Source organism: Aotus nancymaae, unplaced genomic scaffold, assembly GCF_030222135.1.
Source record: "Aotus nancymaae isolate 86718 unplaced genomic scaffold, 86718_ANA_hifiasm-v0.15.2.pri h1tg000041l, whole genome shotgun sequence".
NCBI classification, from domain to species: domain Eukaryota; kingdom Metazoa; phylum Chordata; class Mammalia; order Primates; family Aotidae; genus Aotus; species Aotus nancymaae.
The window spans coordinates 2,429,942-2,448,686 of NW_026988455.1; the positions used below are offsets into that span (position 1 = coordinate 2,429,942).

Genomic DNA, 18,745 nt, shown 5'->3' on the forward strand with positions numbered 1-18,745 from the left:
CAGTGACTACAGGTACTAAAAGAACACTGGGGGAAACCAACGTCAAGGAAAAATATTCATTGAGAAAAGAGCAACTAAACCATTTTCAAGAACTTCTTAAAAGACCTGAAGGTCCAACTCAACACTGAGGCTAAAATAAAATATGAGCCATGTGCAGTGGCTCACAACTGTAATCTCAGCACTCTGGGAGGCTGAAGCAGAACTGCTTGAGCCCAGGAGTTTGAGACCAGCCTGGACAACACATTGAGACCCTGTCTCTATTTTTTTAAAAAAAGAAAAGAAAGAAAAGAAAATATAGAGGCCTACTACTCACCATGTGTTCAACTAACAAGTTCTTTCAACTATTACCACCGAAACTGGAAATTATGTTTATGGATGTTTAAGTCTTTATCCAATTAAATCTTTTTCCATGTTTAGCATTTTGCAATTTCTTGAACACAGAACCTTGCTAATGCAAACCGTGTTTCAGCGACTAACAGCATAGGTTAAATCTCCAAGGAAAGTGTTAGCAATGCAGAATCTGACTCCCCGCAGAACTGACCCCATAAGTGACTTAGGCTCTACCCCAGACTACCCCAGAGTGATCTGTATGCAAATTCAAGTTTAAGAAGCACTGTAACCTTTCTTCATTCAGAAATTTCATGACTTCTACCAGTAGCTATACAGGTTGAGTATCCAAAAATCTAAAATCCAAAATGTTCCAAAATCTAAAATTTTTTGAGCTCCAACATGATGCTCAAAAGAAATGTTCAGCCAGGCGCAGGGGCTCACGCTTGTAATACCAGCACATTGGGAGGCCAAGGTAGGCGGATCACTTGAGGTCAGGAGTCCGAGACAGCCTGGCCTACATGGCGAAACACCATCTCTAGTAAAAATACAAAATTAGCCAGCCGTGGTGGCACACGCCTGTAATCCCAGCTACTCGAAAGGCTGAAGCAGGAGAATCACTTGACAGGAGGCGCAGGTTGCACTGAGCCAAGATCGCGCCACTGCACTCTAGCCTAAGCAATAGAATGAGGCTCTGTTGCAAAAAAAAAAAAAAAAAAAAAAATTGCTCATTGAGGGCTGGGCATGGTGGCTCACGCCTAGAATCTCAGCACTTTGGGAGGCCAAGGTGGGTGGATCACAAGGTCAAGAGATCAAGACCATCCTGGTCAACATGGTGAAACTCTGTCTCTACTAAAAACACAAAAAATTAGCTGGGCACGGTGGCGCGTGCCTGTAATCCCAGCTACTCAGGAGGCTGAGGCAGGAGAATTGCCTGAACCCAGGAGGCGGAGGTTGCGGTGAACCGAGATCGCGCCATTGCACTCCAGCCTGGGTAAAAAGAGCGAAACTCCGTCTCAAAAAAAAAAAAAAATTGCTCATTGAAGCACTTTGGATTTTCACATTAGGAAACTGTAAGTATAATGCATATATTCCCAAAATGTGAAAATTTAAAGATCCAAAACACTTTTGGTCTCAAATATTTCAAATAAGGGACACTCAACCTGTATTTCTTTTCTTCTATACACTTGCTTTAATGTGAGCATTTAACAGCACATTAATAGGGATAGGTACCATGGGGGCTACCATTTAAGCAAAAAATACTTCAACTGATATCTCAGGCAATGTACTGAGTAGAAAAAGTCTCCAAATAATGCAGAACAAGGGTTGGCAAACTATTATCCAAAGGCCAGTTCCAGCTGTTTTTACAACACTGCTATGCTTATTTACATATTTTCTATCTCTACTTTCACACAACAGCAGAGATGAATAAGCAAAGTATTACAAAATGTTACAGAACAGGTATCAAATCTTGCGTAAGTCACTTCAACACTTAGTTTCATCCGTGTTTGGTTGTAATCCACCTTATTTTCCTCTACAAGAAGACTACTAACCTGAGATCCACGGACGTCTGTGGTAGTTAATTTTAGGTGTCAACTTGACTGGATTACGGAAGACCTAGAGAGCTGGTAAAGCTCTATTTCAAGATGTGTCTCTGAGGGTTCCAGGAAAGGCTGGTGTGTGGAGAGGTGGGCTGACGGGAAGATCTACCTACACTGTGGGCAGGTACCATCCAATTGGCTAGGGACCAGGAAAAAACAAAAAGGCAGAGGAAAAGCAAATTCTCCCTCTCCTTCCCCTTGGACATCAGGACTCCAGGCTCTATGGGCTTCAGCCTCAGACAGAGTTAAAATATCAGCTTCCCTGCTTCCCAGACATTAAGACTAAAATAAGCCACACTACCAGCATCCTAGGGTCTCCAACTTGCAGACTGCCTATCATGGGACTTCTCAGTCTCTATCATCGTTTAAGTCAATTCCCTTAATAAATCCTCTCTCAGGTATCTACCTGTACATATACATATCCTACTGGTTCTGTCTCTCTGGAAAACCCTCACTGATATAGTCGGTCCTCTGTATTCATGGGTTCCACATTATTGAATTTAACCAACTGTGGATTCAAAATATTGAAGGGGAAAAAAATTCCACAAAGTTCCAAAAGGCAAAACCTGAATTCGCTGTGCACTGAGTACTGTGTTGAATCCACACAAATGAAGTAATGTGCTGACATTATATTAAGTACTGTAAGAAATCTGGAGATGGTTTAAAGTGTATGGGAGGGGCCATGTGCAGTGGCTCATGCCTGTAATTCTAACACTTTGGGGGGGTCGAGGCAGGCAGACTGCTTGAGCCAGGAGTTAGAGACATGCCTAGGCAACATAGCAAAGCCCCATCTCTACAAAAAAAGCTTACAAAAAATTAGTCAGGTGTGGTGGCACACACTTGTAGTCCCAGCTGCTCAAGAGGCTGAGGTGAGAGAACCACCTGAGACACGGAAGTCGAGGCTGCAGTGAATCATAATTGTACCACTGCACTCTAGCCTGGGTGAGAAAGTGAGACCCTGTCTCAAAAAAATTAAAAAATTAAAATTAAAGTATACGAGAGGGCATTTTGCGGTGAGGCTCAGAAAGCAACAAACCACCCTGAGGTGACCCCACCCAAGGCAGATGCTATGGAGTGGAGGATGAACACACACCTTCCAAGCAGGGTGTTTCTTTAAGAGGTGTCACAGGTGAGAACTCCTAAGGCAGGTCAGAAAGCCCACCCCTTGGTGGCTCAAGCCTGTAATCCCAGCACTTTGGGAGGCCGAGGCGGGTGGATCACGAGGTCAAGAGATAGAGACCATCCTGGTCAACATGGCGAAACTCCGTCTCTACTAAAAACACAAAAAATTAGCTGGGCACGGTGGCACGTGCCTGTAATCCCAGCTACTCAGGAGGCTGAGGTAGAAGAATTGCCTGAACCCAGGAGGCGGAGATTGTGGTGAGCCGAGATCGCGCCATTGCACTCCAGCCTGGGTAACAAGAGCGAAACTCCATCTCAAAAAAAAAAAAAAAAAAAGAAAAGAAAGCCCACCCCTATGACAAGTGTTGCCTGGTCTTGAAAGACACTTTACCATCTAGCTGGACAAAGGGGACATCCTCTGAGTAGCAACCACACACATGGAAGTCATGTGGTGGAGACTTCTGATTCATTATAACCTTGACCAGATCCAGAGGCAGCAGGCAGAAATCTTCTAGAAGGAAAAGAGCCTCGTGTTTGTGAAGATCTGCAGATCTCCAAGGTTTTCACTTGCAGGAAGGGTGGAAAATACTTCTTGAAAAGCTCTGAGAAATTCTTTGGCTCCATCTCTAACCCTCACAATCCAAAGAGATCATGAGGTTAAGGTCGGGCACAGTGGCTCACGCTTATAATCCCAGCACTTTGGGAGGCCGAGGCAGGCAGATCACCTGAGGTCAGGAGTTCAAGATCAGCCTGACCAACATAGTGAAACCCCATCTCTACTAAATAGACAAAAATTAGCCAGACATGGTGGCATGTGCCTGTAGTCCCAGCTACTCAGGAGCCTGAGACAGGAAAATTGCTTGAACCTGGGAGGCAGAGGTTGCAGTGAGCTGAGATCATGCCATTGCACTCCAGCCTGGATGACAGAGCAAGACTCCATCTCAAAAAAAAAAAAAAAAGACTGAGCTTAATGTAATAAATTCTTTATCAAAAGATCCTATCTTGTTCAGCACCAGGGAATTGATAGTGGAGAAAGGCCTATGAGTGCAGATCATGTGGCTAGTCTTTTTATCTGTAAAGACACATTTGTTGAGCACCAGAAAGTTCACACTGGAAAACAGACTTCTAAGTGTTGTAGATGAGGAAAATTCTTCAGCCACAATTTCTATCTTACAGCACATAAGAGAATTCAAAATGGAACAAGGCCTTATGTATTCAGGAAATATGGGCAAGCAGACACTTCCACCTTGCTTGGCACATGAAAGTTCACACAGAGAAAGGCCTTATAAGTGTAGAAGTGCAGCAGATGTAAAAAAGCATACAGTCAAGGCCTAACCTCATTAAGCATCAGGGTTCACAATGGAGAAAGGTCCTTAAGAGTGTATGGAAAGGCCAGGTGCAGTGGTTCATGCCTGTTATCTTAGCACTTTGGGAGGCTTAGGCGGGCAGATTACCTGAGGTCAGGAGTTCGAGACCAGCCTGACCCACACGGAGAAACCCTATCTTTAAAAAAAAAAAAAAGAGTGCATGGAAGGTGCTGTCTCAGTGTTCAACACAGCTGAATATAAAAGAGAAGAGTTCTGACAGTGACCTTTGAGAGTGAGCTGTCAGCCAGTAGCTGAACTGCTCTGTTCATCCACAATGTAGATGGACAGATCCACTGTAACTGGATGAGTGAAGAAAAGCTGGTAGTTCTTCGTCCCCTCCCTCAAAAGGGTTTCTGTGTGGAAATGACCCAGCTCTTGCCCAAAAGACCTGAGCTGGGGTCTCCAGTGGATTTCCAGAGGTCCCCCTTTTTGGTGGACAATGTTGGCTCTCCACATGGTAGTTGAGATGGATTTGTCCAGCCAGTTTCTGAATCAGCCAATCCTGAAACTGCCTGCCTCATTCTACCCTGATTTGTTCAGATAAAGGCTTTATTGTTTAACCCTTCAAAACAAAAATAAAGTTCAGGGAAGGATGTGCATAGGTTATATGCAAATACTATGCCTTTTTATATAACGGACTTGGATTCATGGAATCCACAGATACCAAGGGAGAAAACACACAACCTCTATAGGGGATTCATGAGCCCCTAGATTTTGCAGGCATAATTCCAAAAATATTCTTTATTTTTTTTTCTTGGTCTTTTATTGGTTCTACTTTGCACATTTAAATCTTTTATTCATCTATTTATAATTTTGTTTTTAACTTACTACACTAACTAGGACTACCAAACCACGCTGATTAACAGTGAATGTGGGCATGTTTACTCTGTCCCTGACTTTAATAGGATATCTTGAGTTTATGATTATACAATAGATTCACAATATTACACTAAGGCTGTTGCGACTCATTCTCATTTTAGAAATCCAATATATTCAAATTCATATTAAAATCTGGCTTAAACATTTTTTAATGATGTTTTAAGTTTCATATTTCACATAAAGGGAAAAATTAAAAATCCCAAACTATATATGCCTATTTTACCTTAAAAAGTATCCTAATTTTTTAAATGTACCCTGAAAGCTTACTATATACAGAAAAAATATCCTGATTACATAAACTTCTTGTTTAAGATTAAACAATAATGCTTATGAAATGGATGTCATGATAATTAAAATGTATACAGCACTTATCTGCCAGGCTCTGTACTGCTATACATTTTTTCATTTAAACCATCCAATCAAGTGAGAGCAATTAGCCCATTTTGAAGAAAACTGAGGTTTGAGTGACATGTAACAAACCCAATGTCATATAGCAAATAGGAGGCAAGCCAAGAATGCAATTTTGATTTCACTGATTTCATGATAACCTACAAGGAGTCGAATTACCTTCATCATAAACAAGGTAAGTCACCATATTTCTGATATGACTACAAAAAACTGAAAAGACAGCCTGGGCAAGATGGTGAAACCCCATCTCTACAACAAATACAAAAACTAGTTGGGCATGGTGGCATGCACCTGTGGGAGGATTGCTTGAACCTAGAAAGTCCAGGCTGCAATGAGCCAAGATCATGCCTCTGCACTCCAGCCTGGTGACAAAGTGAGACCCTGTCTCAAAAAAAAGAAAAACTGAAAAGAAAAAAAAAATTATCAAAATACAGCATATGGCAAAAAACCTTTCAAAAACTAAACTGATGTCTACCTCTCAGATGTGGAAAACAAGTAATGAAATACCAAAGAAGAATACACTTTTTATAGACCAAAATATATATATATATTTATATTTATATACATGTATACATATATAACATATATACATATATGTTTATATGTACATATATGTATATATACATATATGTTTATATACATATATACATATATACATATATATACATATATGTTTATATACATATGTATATATATATATATATATACCTATATATATATATACCTGTTTATATACATAGGTATATATATATACCTACCCTTGATTTCCACAGGTAGTGATTGAAATAGGCATAGTTTACTCCACAGGAGCCCTGACTAATCTTCAACCCTTGTACTAGTTACCTCAGTCAGCTACCACTAAATTGCCTGTTCCCACATGCAGAGACTGGACCTATCAACTGAGATTTATTCCTAAACTTTAGCAATCAGTCAAGAGCTCAAAAAGCAGAGACAGAGCATGTGGTATCACCAAATCTCACTGAAACATACTAACTATTCACCCATCTCTATCTGAACAGAGCTTGGCCTCTGACCCGCTCACCTTCGAATGTGGGAATCTTTCCTTGTTGTACAGATCTTCCTGATTCCCTAGTTTCAAGCTGCCTAATAGTCTACTCCGATTCCTTAACACCTACTCTATCTTGATCCTTACTACTTGTTAGACTCTCCCAGTCCGGGTTCTTTCATCACTATAAGATATATTATACAAACACAGGACAAAATAAACAACAGGGAAGGACTCAAAGAATGCCAATCTTAATTCCTAATTTTATCCCTTCTGATAAAGAATAGAATACAGTTGTCCTTCGGTATCCCTAGGGGATTGGTTCAAGAACCTCCCACAGTTATCAGAATCCATGGATTTGATCCATCAGATGATGTAGTATTTCCATATAACCTATGCACATACCCATGCATGTTTTAAATAATCTCTAGATTACTTACAATGCATATTACAATGTAAATCCTATATAAATAGTTGTTGTACTATGTTGTTTAGGAAATAATAAAAAGAAAAAAGTCTGTATGTGTTCAGTACAGACCCAATTTTATTTTTTAAAATATATTTCATTCGTGGTTGGTTGAATCCAAGAATGCGAAACTCACAGATACAGAGTGTCAAGTGTACTTACAAAAGGCATTTTTAGATAAAGACCTCAGCAGTGGAGAAATAGATGTTACCTGACAATGATGAAAATAAAATACATTCAACCTAGAGGACAATAAAATGTTACTAATCTGACATCAATGGAAAATGACAGCTTCCACTAAGGACAGTTTCTAGGTAATTATATCTTGCTAAATCTCTCTCTATTTGATGGATTATTAATTTTCCTCCTACTTTAACATCATCTTAAGCCAGGTTTATCCTTATTAACATCTTCACCAGAAGGGGCCATAATGATGCAATAAGCTCAAGGCTATATTGTGCTATTGTTCCTACATAAAATAGCTCCACCCTACAGGGTACTTACTTTGCAGTATCAAGGTCGACTTCTTTTTCTTCTGTTACTTTATTTCACCTACACAGAAAAATGCACCAACAGCATTTTACTTTCTTGTTCTCAGTTTCAGTTGCCACAAAGCTAGGCTTCACAAAGCATATACTACAGTCACATGGTACCTAACACTTATAAGTCCCATGCGAAATTTGAACATCTCCAAACTTAAGAAAAAAAACTCCTTAGTTACATAGCAGTGTCCTTACTCTTATGAAATGCAAGCATACTGAAGTATTTAGACTACAACTTATTTTCAAATGATAGAGGAAGAAAAAGAACATATATTAAATAGAGAAATAAAGGAAATGTGGTAAAAGGTAACCATTAATAAATTTAGGTGAGAGGCATACAAATATTAATTACTATGTATACCCTCAACCTTTCAGAAAGTATGAAAAGTTTCAAGATTAAAAAAAGAAACACAGTATATCAAGCAAAGACTACATGTAAAAATTACCAGAAAAATAACTAAATTGGATCTATGAGATAGAGAAAACAGATCATTTATCAAAATTTATGTAATCCTAGCACTTTGGGAGGCCGAAAGTTATCATTTGGGAGAATCACTTGAGCTCAAGAGTTCAAGACCAACCTGGGCAGCATAGTAAGACCCTATCTCTATTTTTTTTTTTTTTTTCAAAAAGGGGGAAAAACTAAGTAATGTAATACCAAAAAATCACATGCAAGAGTGGTAGAAAAATGACCAGTAGGTTCTAAAAAACAGAGAAAACATAACTTGGCCTCCCTGCCACAGGAGAGCTTAGGGGAGCTCTCCCTTTTCGCAATTTAAGAACAGTATTTTTATTTCCCATAACTTTTCTCAAAATCACCAGGATACTGCTATTTATTAAAGGTAATCTGCCTTTTAAAAAATTACTTTTCTGATTACAAAAGTGCATTATGGATCTCACCACCCAGAAAGCTGATATCTGTTTTCAGACTTTTAAAAATGATTACATATATATTTATTTTTTTATTTTTATTTTATTTTTTTTTTTGAGACGGAGTTTCGCTCTTGTTACCCAGGCTGGAGTGCAATGGCGCGATCTCGGCTCACCGCAACCTCCGCCTCCTGGGTTCAGGCAATTCTCCTGCCTCGGCCTTCTGAGTAGCTGGGATTACAGGCGTGCGCCACCGTGCCCAGCTAATTTTTTGTATTTTTAGTAGAGACGGGGTTTCACCATGTTGACAAGGATGGTCTCGATCTCTTGACCTTGTGATCCACCCGCCTCGGCCTCCCAAAGTGCTGGGATTACAGGCGTGAGCCACCGCGCCCGGCCCACATACGTATTTATCTATGACAAAACTGAAATGGTTTTATGCATAATGTTCTTTCTGTAAGGTGCTTTTCTCCCCTCAATTGTAAATATTTTTTCACGTCCAAAAAATAAAATACCTTCTATAAAGAACTTGACTGACTAAAAGGCAAATGGCTCAAACACTTAAGTACAAAGAGCCTAAATTATGCTTTGAGGGTAAAATAAACCTACAAGTAAAGGCAAGATCTAAGAATGATAAATCATCCCACCAAACTAAACTTTTTAAAGCATGAGGTATGTTTCTTAGAGACAGTATAGTGTATGAGAGGAGGGATTCTGGAGCCAGACTGACTATATTCAAATACTGACTTCCCTTGATAACTATTTGACTTTCCTGACTCTGGATAAGGAAGCCTCCCTGATTCTCCTCTCTCATTTATAAAATGAGAATAGCAACACCTATCTCATAGAGACGTTGTGAAGACTGAGTTAATACATGATACACAAAACAACCTAACAACAATGCCTGGCATTAAGTATCACAACAAATGCCAGCCATTATGATTTTTTCCATATTCCATGGGTAGGTAGCATCTCACTTTCCAAGTATGCTTCTAAGCATTAGTTTCCTTCCCAATCCTTAAATGCAAAACTTACAATCTTCTGTTCCAATCTAAATTAAAGAAATGGGCAAAAAAAAAAAAAAAAAAATACAGAATGAAAATTTCATTAACATCAGGAGAAAAAAAAAAAATCTTACTGATGGTGGGTCAACATCATCACCTTGATGTGAGACAGAAATATCGTAAAACAAATAAAAAAGTTTCTTCCTATATATATCCAAAAAGTTGATTGTACAATCTTAAGAATGGGAGAGGAAAATCTACAATGATGTTTTGATATTACAGATCTTCCTATTTACAGAAAAACTCAATTACAATAAATGAAAGGATGTAAGAGTAAGCTAAGCCTGGCATATTTGCATTCGTCAAAAAAAATTACTTGTAATCAACTTGTTTCAACAGACTTTTCATTTGTATAATTTCAAAATTAGGTACCAAGAGCATTTTTCCCCAACATCAAAGTATATTTCCTTCCTACTGAGTCATCAACTACATCATAGGCATCATACTGTGTTGACCAATGCTTCCTTTATTTGATATACATATTTGCTCAAATCTTGAGGCACTAAATGCCACTAACAAAACCGTTCTCGTGTATGACAAGGGTAGGCTTCCAGGAACTATCATGCCCTATATTTCAGCAATATATTTAAGGGCCATTAATGCACTCTCTGAAAAGCTACTTCTATAATGTGACTTAAAACTTAACCCAGTATCCATTTCTTCACTAGAAACAAGTCAAATCATCTTCTAGAAGCAAACATCTACACCTAACAGTTACGAGTGAAAGTTCAAGATAGGAGGGTGTGTCTACAATTAAAAGCGTATTTCGACACACAATTTTTGAAATTAGCTAGTCTCTAAAGTAAAAATAACACAAGCTGGCTCAGAAGTCAAAGCAGCTCTTTTATATATTATACACAAATCCAGAGTTTAAATTGTATAATTTTTAAAATTATACAAAACAAATTTGTTTTATAAATTAAGCACGAATGATTAAAATCTCTTGAATGTATTAAATTTCTACCACTAACTTACAAAATACAATTTAAAAATCAAAAAATTGAAATGTGTACATAAGAAAGATTTCTATGCTGATGTGAAACTCTTTTATACAATTTCTTTGATTTTTTCTGAACCTACGAGTTATATTAAATCTTTTATAAAATCTCTAATAAGACACAAGTACAGACAGTAAGAGAATATGACTTTCAACCTACCTACATCACTCACACTCACACAGCCACCACCCCACTTTTGATACACATCTGTCTCATACCCTGCATCTCATCTTAAACCCACTGTCATTAACTCATCCTTCTCCCACAAGGTATCCCAAAACATCTGCCTCTGCCTCCTAGTTGGGAACCACTGTGCGAGAGCTTGCTCTACACCAAAGAAAAAGGGCTCCTCCCTACTAAATGGCCTACTGTTCTTAGGGATCTTAGAGTTACTAAGAGACTTCTGCTACTGTATGGGTACAAGTGAATTTTATGGGCTACCAGGAAAATTATTTTATAAATTTTTGCCAAAATTAAATTCTGATTTCTGAACCAATTTATAAGTATCAGGGCCAATTCATCTCCAAAGCTGTCAACAAAAGTGTCCTCTTAGTTATGCTAGATTAGAATACCTAACCTTTATAATATACATTTGAGGGTTCTGATAATATACTGTACTAATTGGAGAAGGTCACTTTCTAATTTTACTACACCAATATTCCAATTTTAACAGAAATCACTATGACATTCAGTTTCATGTAATGAAACTATTTCCTTTATATAGCTGACAGCCAGTACTATGAAGGCTGCTTCACTAATGCCAACATCTGCTGCATGAAAATGGGTGTATAACATGTATCCAGAAGTCCAGTCCACTCACCAAGCAATGTATTTAACAATTCTGTGGTCTTAATAATACTTATTACCAAATCCTAATGTGAGACACTGTGCTAGATCCTAAAACATAAAGACTAAGAATAAAGTTACTTCCCTCTTAACATTCCTATTCTAGTAAAGATACAGATGAGTAACATAACTACAAAGCTTGAAATAAAGAAGAGCAATATTGAGTCTCGGCATGGTGGCTCACACCTGTAATTCCGACACTTTGGGAGGCTGAGGCAGGAGGATCACTTGAGGTCTAGAGTTTGACGCCAGCCTGACCAACATGGTGAAACCCGCCTATACTAAAAATACAAAAATTAGAAGGGCATGGTGGCGCACACCTGTAGTCCCAGCTACTTGGAGGCTGAGGCACAAAAATGCTTGAATTCAGGAAGCAGAGGCTGCAGTGAGCCAGGATCACACCACTACATTTCAGCCTGGGTGTCAGAGCGAGAATCTGTCTCTAGGAGAAAAATAACAGAACAGCAATATCTATAAAATAGAAAATATATGGTATAAACAGGAATGACATGATTTCATTTTTTACTACTCATAAATATCTCAGTGTCTGCTTTGCATATGCATTTTAACTATACATTAGGTTTTTCTTTTGTTTATTTTATATATATTTACATATATATAAACATACATATAATATATATTTATAAATATATATATTAACATAAATATATATATATATATATATATATATATATATATATATATATATATATACATACACACATTTTCTTTTTTTTAACATAGAGATAGGGTCTCGCTATGTTGACCAGGCTGGTCTCAGACTCCTGGCCTCAAGTGATCCTCTCAGCTGGGCCTCCCAAAGTACTAGGATCACAGACATGAGCCACCACACCCAACCATTAACTATACATTAGTTTTTTTAAAGGTATACAGAACTACACAAATACTATAATGTAAATTCATAATAGGTATTTTAAAGGACTAAATGATTAATATTAAAAAGTGATCAAATTGTGTTGGAGGATAAATTATGAATTTTCTTCAATTCTATTTTCTAATGTTTGGTAATGATATTCTAATATTCTAACTACTAAAAGTAGATTTTATCCATCTGTATTTTGTAACTAGATTCCAAATAGATTCCAAATAAAGTAGATCTAGAAACAACATAATTTTAATAATATTTGTATAATACTTAAAAGTCTTTGGCACTTTTACAAATTATCCCGCTTAATTCCTAGGAAAAGGGGTAGTAAATTAATACCCTATCAATTCATAAGTATAGGATTCTATCTGTGTTCTTTCGAAAGCTAAATTCAAAGTTCAAATGTATATATACGTGTGTCCTGCCATCATCAATACAAGCAAAAACAGATGCAAAGCAAATTCTGCTCCACAAATCATATATACACATTTGCCTAAAATGCAAAGATTATTGGAAAGCTAAATTCAAAGTTCAAATGTACGTATATATGTGTCCTGCCATCATCAATACAAGCAAAAACAGATGGAAAGCAAATTCTACTCCAAAAATCATTTATGCACATTTCCCTAAAATGAAAGATCACATTATTCTCCATTTGTCTCTGAAACAGAAGTTCACAGTTCACATGAAATCAAGTTCACATGTCAATCATATTTTTGAACTGAATAGCCTAATTCCAACTACAGAAAGAAAAGATGTGCTAGTGTATCTTTAAACCTAATCTCTGTCTCTACTCCAGATTCACTAAACTTCCATAACCCAACTACCTAGAGCACTGCTTCCCAAATAACTAGCCAGAGATTAAACATCTGTGCAAAGTTTTATCCAGTTCTGAAGTATTAGCATGCAAATAAGATAAAATCCCAGACTCTGACACCCACCTCAACCTATAAGCTTCTATCTAGACTCAAAATCTTAGACATTTTTAACTTCAAAGACTGAGGTCGTCAACGTTTTATAAGACCACACTCCCTCCAATAAAACAGCCTAAGATTTAAATTCAACAGAGTGAACCCTAAGTTTTGTTACTTTCACATTAAACATTTGCCCAGTTTTATCAGTTTTTCTTCCATGTCATTTCTTGTTCTATCCTTATTTATTTCTACAATCATTCTAATCCAAGACTCCATCACCTAATTCATCAACCATAACCTAACTCTTCAACATGTACTCCAACCAACATTCCATAATATTCTATCTCATAGTTATTGTGGCCTAGAATAATGAAAGTCCCGGTTATCATGGCCCAGTTAGCAATTCTCCTTATTTCCTGACACAGACTATCAATACCAAGCAAGTAAACCTACAAGCATCTTATATGCCATTCTCTTCTACCTGAAAAAGCCTTCCCCAATTGCTGATATCCCTCAAGCTTAACAAATCCTCAAGTGCAAGTACAATACATAATTGAAAGTCTATTTTTATATTTTGGCATTTCATCTACTCCAACAAACTCAGTATTTTTTACTTTTCTTCTCACTCAATACTGTTGCTTCATGACTCCTAACAGTCATAGACACATAATAAATCCTGGTGACTAAACAACAATGTTCTCACTGTACACATCTCACATTGTTTACCTGGAGTAGTACAGGTGGACTGTACGTGTAGTAACCAACTTACAATGATTCAGATTTTTCAAACTTACGATGGGTTTATTGTGACATAACCCCATCATTAAGTGGAAAAGCACTCCTTACAACTTACAATGGTACAGTTTTCTTTCTTTTTTTTGAGACAGAGTTTCGCTCTTGTTAACCAGGCTGGATGGAGTGCAAAGGCGCAATCTCGGCTCACCGCAACCTCCGCCTCCTGGGTTCAGGCAATTCTCCTACCTCAGTCTCCTGAGTAGCTGGGATTACAGGCACGCGCCACCATGCCCAGCTAATTTTTTGTATTTTTAGTAGAGACGGGGTTTCACCATGTTGACCAGGATGGTCTCGATCTCTTGACCTCGTGATCCACTCACCTCGGCCTCCCAAAGTGCTGGGATTACAGGCGTGAGCCACCGCGCCCGGCAGTGGTACAGTTTTCTACCAAAAGTGTATCACTTTCTCACCATCATAAAGTTGAAAAAATTATACGAAGAACCATCATCTCTCTTGCCAACAATGAATACATTTTCGGCTTACGGTATTTTGAACTTACAATGAGTCAAGGAGCATCTGTAGTAGCTTCAAAATGAATTCACTCAACATCAAAGGGAGACTACATTCCCTAAGAAATATTCTCAGCACTGCTATTTCCTGCAACCTAGCCGGGTCAGACTATCCTCACTAACACTAAGGCAAAATCTTCACATTGTTGTACAGCAACGTTACTGCCCTTATAGGAATCCAAGTGATAGGGTTTCATAGTTTTTTCACTTATCCTTAACATTGCTTCCTTCTTCCTAACATAAAAATCAACAGCTAGACTAGTTAAAACTACAACTGCTAGATTTTTGCTCAGAAGAAGCAGACCTTTTTGGGTTGCTTGGAAGATCATTAATGACCATTAATTAAATCAATTACTCCTTTAAAAAAGAACAACACAGCCTGGGCAACATAGTGAGACCTCATCTCTACAAAAAAATCAAAAAATTAACCAGGCACAGTGGCACGTGCCTGTAGTCCCAGCTATGGAGAGGCTAAGGTGGGAGAAACGCTTGAGCTAGAGAGGTCAAAGCTGCAGTGAGCTGAGGTCACACCACTGTACTCCAGCCTAGGCAACAGAATGAGACCCTGTCTCAAAAACAAACAAACAAAACAACAACAACAAAAACCTGGAGATCTTTACCCCAGTGTGTCACACAGAGTTGCCCATGTAAAAATCAAACCAAATGCAAATCATTCCTATAATTTGGAATGCTCGCCCCTGTGATTTTCGGCTTGGGGGCTCAGATTTGCAATCATTATGCAGTTTTCTGTCCATTCCCTTTCCTATCCACAATTTATTTCACATAGGCCCCTCACTGAAACTGGCAGCAGTGGCCAATGACTGTCCTTGCCCTCAACCTTCTCCACACAGACATTATTTTTGGTACTCCACATAGACCATATTTTGAGCTAGACCCTTCCAAGACTATGCCCTAACTTTGGCAATTTTTTTCTAACTATTATAATGTAATACAATCAAAGACAGACAAGAAATTTAACTTCATACAAATGTAAAAATCACCAAACTGGTAACACAGTTAATGTAACACAGCTAGTTACTACAAGCAAGCATAGTACCATGAGCCTCTATCATCTTTCACTGACTTTCCTTTAAATAAAATACTTTTTAATTCACAATTTCTATTTCTGTAGAGAATATTACAGTTGGACATTTTATAGTATGTTTAATACCAATAATCTAGTGTATCAGTATGAAACTAGAGTACTCAGGATTTAGCTCTATAACACGATGTATCTGCAACCAAATGAGTATACATTTTATTTGCTGTACCTTCCTGGTTATTCACCAGTTTCTTCTCTCCATTCTTCCCTGCCTAACTGTAACTAGCAAAATACATTAGTATCACATCACTCCAACTGTTTACAAAGTTGAGAGCCAGGCAACCTTAGTGCTAAACTCCACAAAGCCAAACTACACATACTGAAAGGTGAGGAGTAGCGTTGTGGGGCAGGGAGAAAGAAAAACTACCCAAAGCCCATGTACTTTATTCCATAGAAAATTTAGAACTTATTTGTTTCACTTCACATGCAAATGTGTTTGTTAAGAATAATTATTTAGTTTTCCTACTCAAAACATACTAGAAACAACTAATTAGAAGGTGACATCTTCAAGGTTTACAAGAAAGCAAAGAAATCAAACAAAAAGTTGGAAATACCGCTACAACTAGATCCAAGAATAAAATGCACCGTCATCTAGAATAAATTTAGAAAAATAATAAGCTATTAGGCCACTTCAATCATTTCTGAAAAAATTAAAAACAGAAACTACAATAGAACCCAGAGTAACAACTGTTCTCCATATTAAACTTCAATCATTTAAGATTAAATTCAGTCCGTTTTAAGGAGATAGTAAAGGTGTCTACAGCAAATTTTCTACATTTTAGAAAAACTTCCATCAAAAACATCCAAAATTGGCCAGGCGCGATGGCTTACACCTATAATCTCAGTATTTAGGGAGGCCAGGGTTGGAGAACTGCTTAAAGCCAAGAGTTCAACACCAGCTTGGGCAAACTAGTCAGACCTCATCTCTAACCAAGACCAGGAAAAAAAATAAAAAAACGAAAAATTTAAAAGTATATTCCCAGATTTGTTATACAGACATCGTCTCATATTTGAACCAGTGATCTCCCAACAATGTTAGGAAAATGTAGCTTATTGCTAAAGTTACTGTTCCACTTCACATCTTAATTTCAAAAGCAGAGTTTATGTTTGTATCCCATTCTTAAATTGGTTTTTAATAATATGACCCTACACTAATTTTTTCTGTGGTTCTCATTCTGGTAGAGAAAAATATGTTTCTTATTTACTCATTTAGATAAAGACATGTAGAGAGACTGCAACAATCATTCTACCTTAAGGACATTCAAACTGTTACTACTAATAAAAACAGATTTTAAAAAAAAAAATCTAATAACCTAATGCTGAATAAGAAGTACTGTGTATGCCATGTTTTTTTAAAAAACAAATTTTTAAGACTATAGAAAAAAACACTGCAAAAAAATATTAGAAGTTGGATAAGAGGTCATATTCAAACACTGTTTTAAAAGTTGGAGTCATCTATACAAGATAAAGCTGAGGCAAAGAAGTGAACAACAAACCCACAGTATCCAGGTAGATAACAAAAACGAGTGAAACAGGCCAGGTGTATTACCATCAGGAATAATGAGGACTGCAGTAAGTGGTAAGCACATGGCCAGTTTAAAGAGGGCAGCTACTATATAGACCAATGGAACAGAACAGAGGCCTCGGAGGCAACACCACACATCTACAATCATCTGATCTTTGACAAACGTGACAAAAACAAGCAACGGGGAAAGGATTCCCTGTTTAATAAATGGTGTTGGGAAAACTGGCTAGCCATACGCAGAAAGCAGAAACTGGACCCCTTCCTGACACCTTACACTGAAATTAACTCCAGATGGATTAAAGAGACCCAACACCATAAAAACCCTAGAAGAAAATCTAGGCAAAACCATTCAGGACATAGGCATAGTCAAGGACTTCATGACCAAAACACCAAAAGCATTGGCAACAAAAGCTGAAATAGATAAATAGGACCTAATCAAACTCCACAGCTTCTGCACAGCAAAAGAAACGGTCATTAGAGTGAATCGGCAACCAACAGAATGGGAAAAAATTTTTGCAATCTACCCATCTGACAAAGGGCTGATATCCAGAATCTACAAAGAACTAAAACAGATTTACAAGAAAAAAACAAGCCCATTCAAAAGTGAGCGAAGGATATGAACAGGTACTTTACAAAAGAAGACATACATGAGGCCAACAAACATATGAAAAAATGCTCATCATCACTGGTCCTTAGAGAAATGCAGATCAAAACTACATTGAGATACCATCTCACGCCAGCTAGAATGGTGATCATTAAAAAATCTAGAGACAACAGATGCTGGAGAGGATGTGGAGAAATAGGAACACTTTTACACTGTTGGTGGAAGTGTAAATTAGTTCAACCATTGTGTAAGACAGTGTGGCGATTCCTCAAGGACCTAGAAACAGAAATTCCATTTGACCCAGCAATCCCATTACTGGGTATATATTCAAAGGATTATAAATCGTTCTACTATAAGGACACATACACACGAATGTTCACTGCGGCACTGTTTACAATAGCAAAGACCTGGAACCAACCCAAATGCCCATCGATGATAGACCAGACAGGAAAAATGTGGCACATATACACTATGGAATATTATGCCGCCATAAAAAATGATGAGTTCGTGTCCTTTGTGGGGACATAGATGAACCTGGAAACCATCATTCTCAGCAAACTGACACAAGAACACAAAATCAAACACCGCATGTTCTCACTCATAGGTGGGTGTTGAATAATGAGAACACATGGACACAGGGAGGGGAGCATCATACACTGGGGTCTGTCGAGGGGAAATAGGGGAGGGACAGCGTGGGGTGAGAAGTTGGGGAGAGATAGCATGGGGAGAAATGCCAGATATAGGTGATGGGGAGGAAGGCAGCAAATCACACTGCCATGTGTATACCTATGCAACAACCTTGCATGTTCTTCAGATGTACCCCTAAAACCTAAAATGCAATTAAAAAAAAAAATTATACAGATCTGCATGTAGTGACAAGCAAAGCTTTCCAAAATATATATTTTTAAAAATTC

The 18,745-nt window shown here is 37.8% G+C and overlaps 1 protein-coding gene across 2 annotated transcripts in view; it reads right to left on the minus strand.

Moving 5' to 3' along the window:
* ADAM10 (ADAM metallopeptidase domain 10) overlaps positions 1-18,745 on the minus strand; it is a 153,433-nt gene that overhangs the window by 130,702 nt on the left and 3,986 nt on the right. Inside the window, exon 1 of one of the 2 annotated variants that reach the window (XM_012443128.3) lies at positions 7,681-7,728. The exons of the other annotated variant lie outside the window; for it this stretch is intronic. The gene's annotated coding sequence lies outside the window, so the exon portion shown is untranslated. Of the gene's footprint in view, positions 1-7,680; positions 7,729-18,745 lie in introns of those variants that run through there. 2 annotated transcript variants of the gene reach the window in all.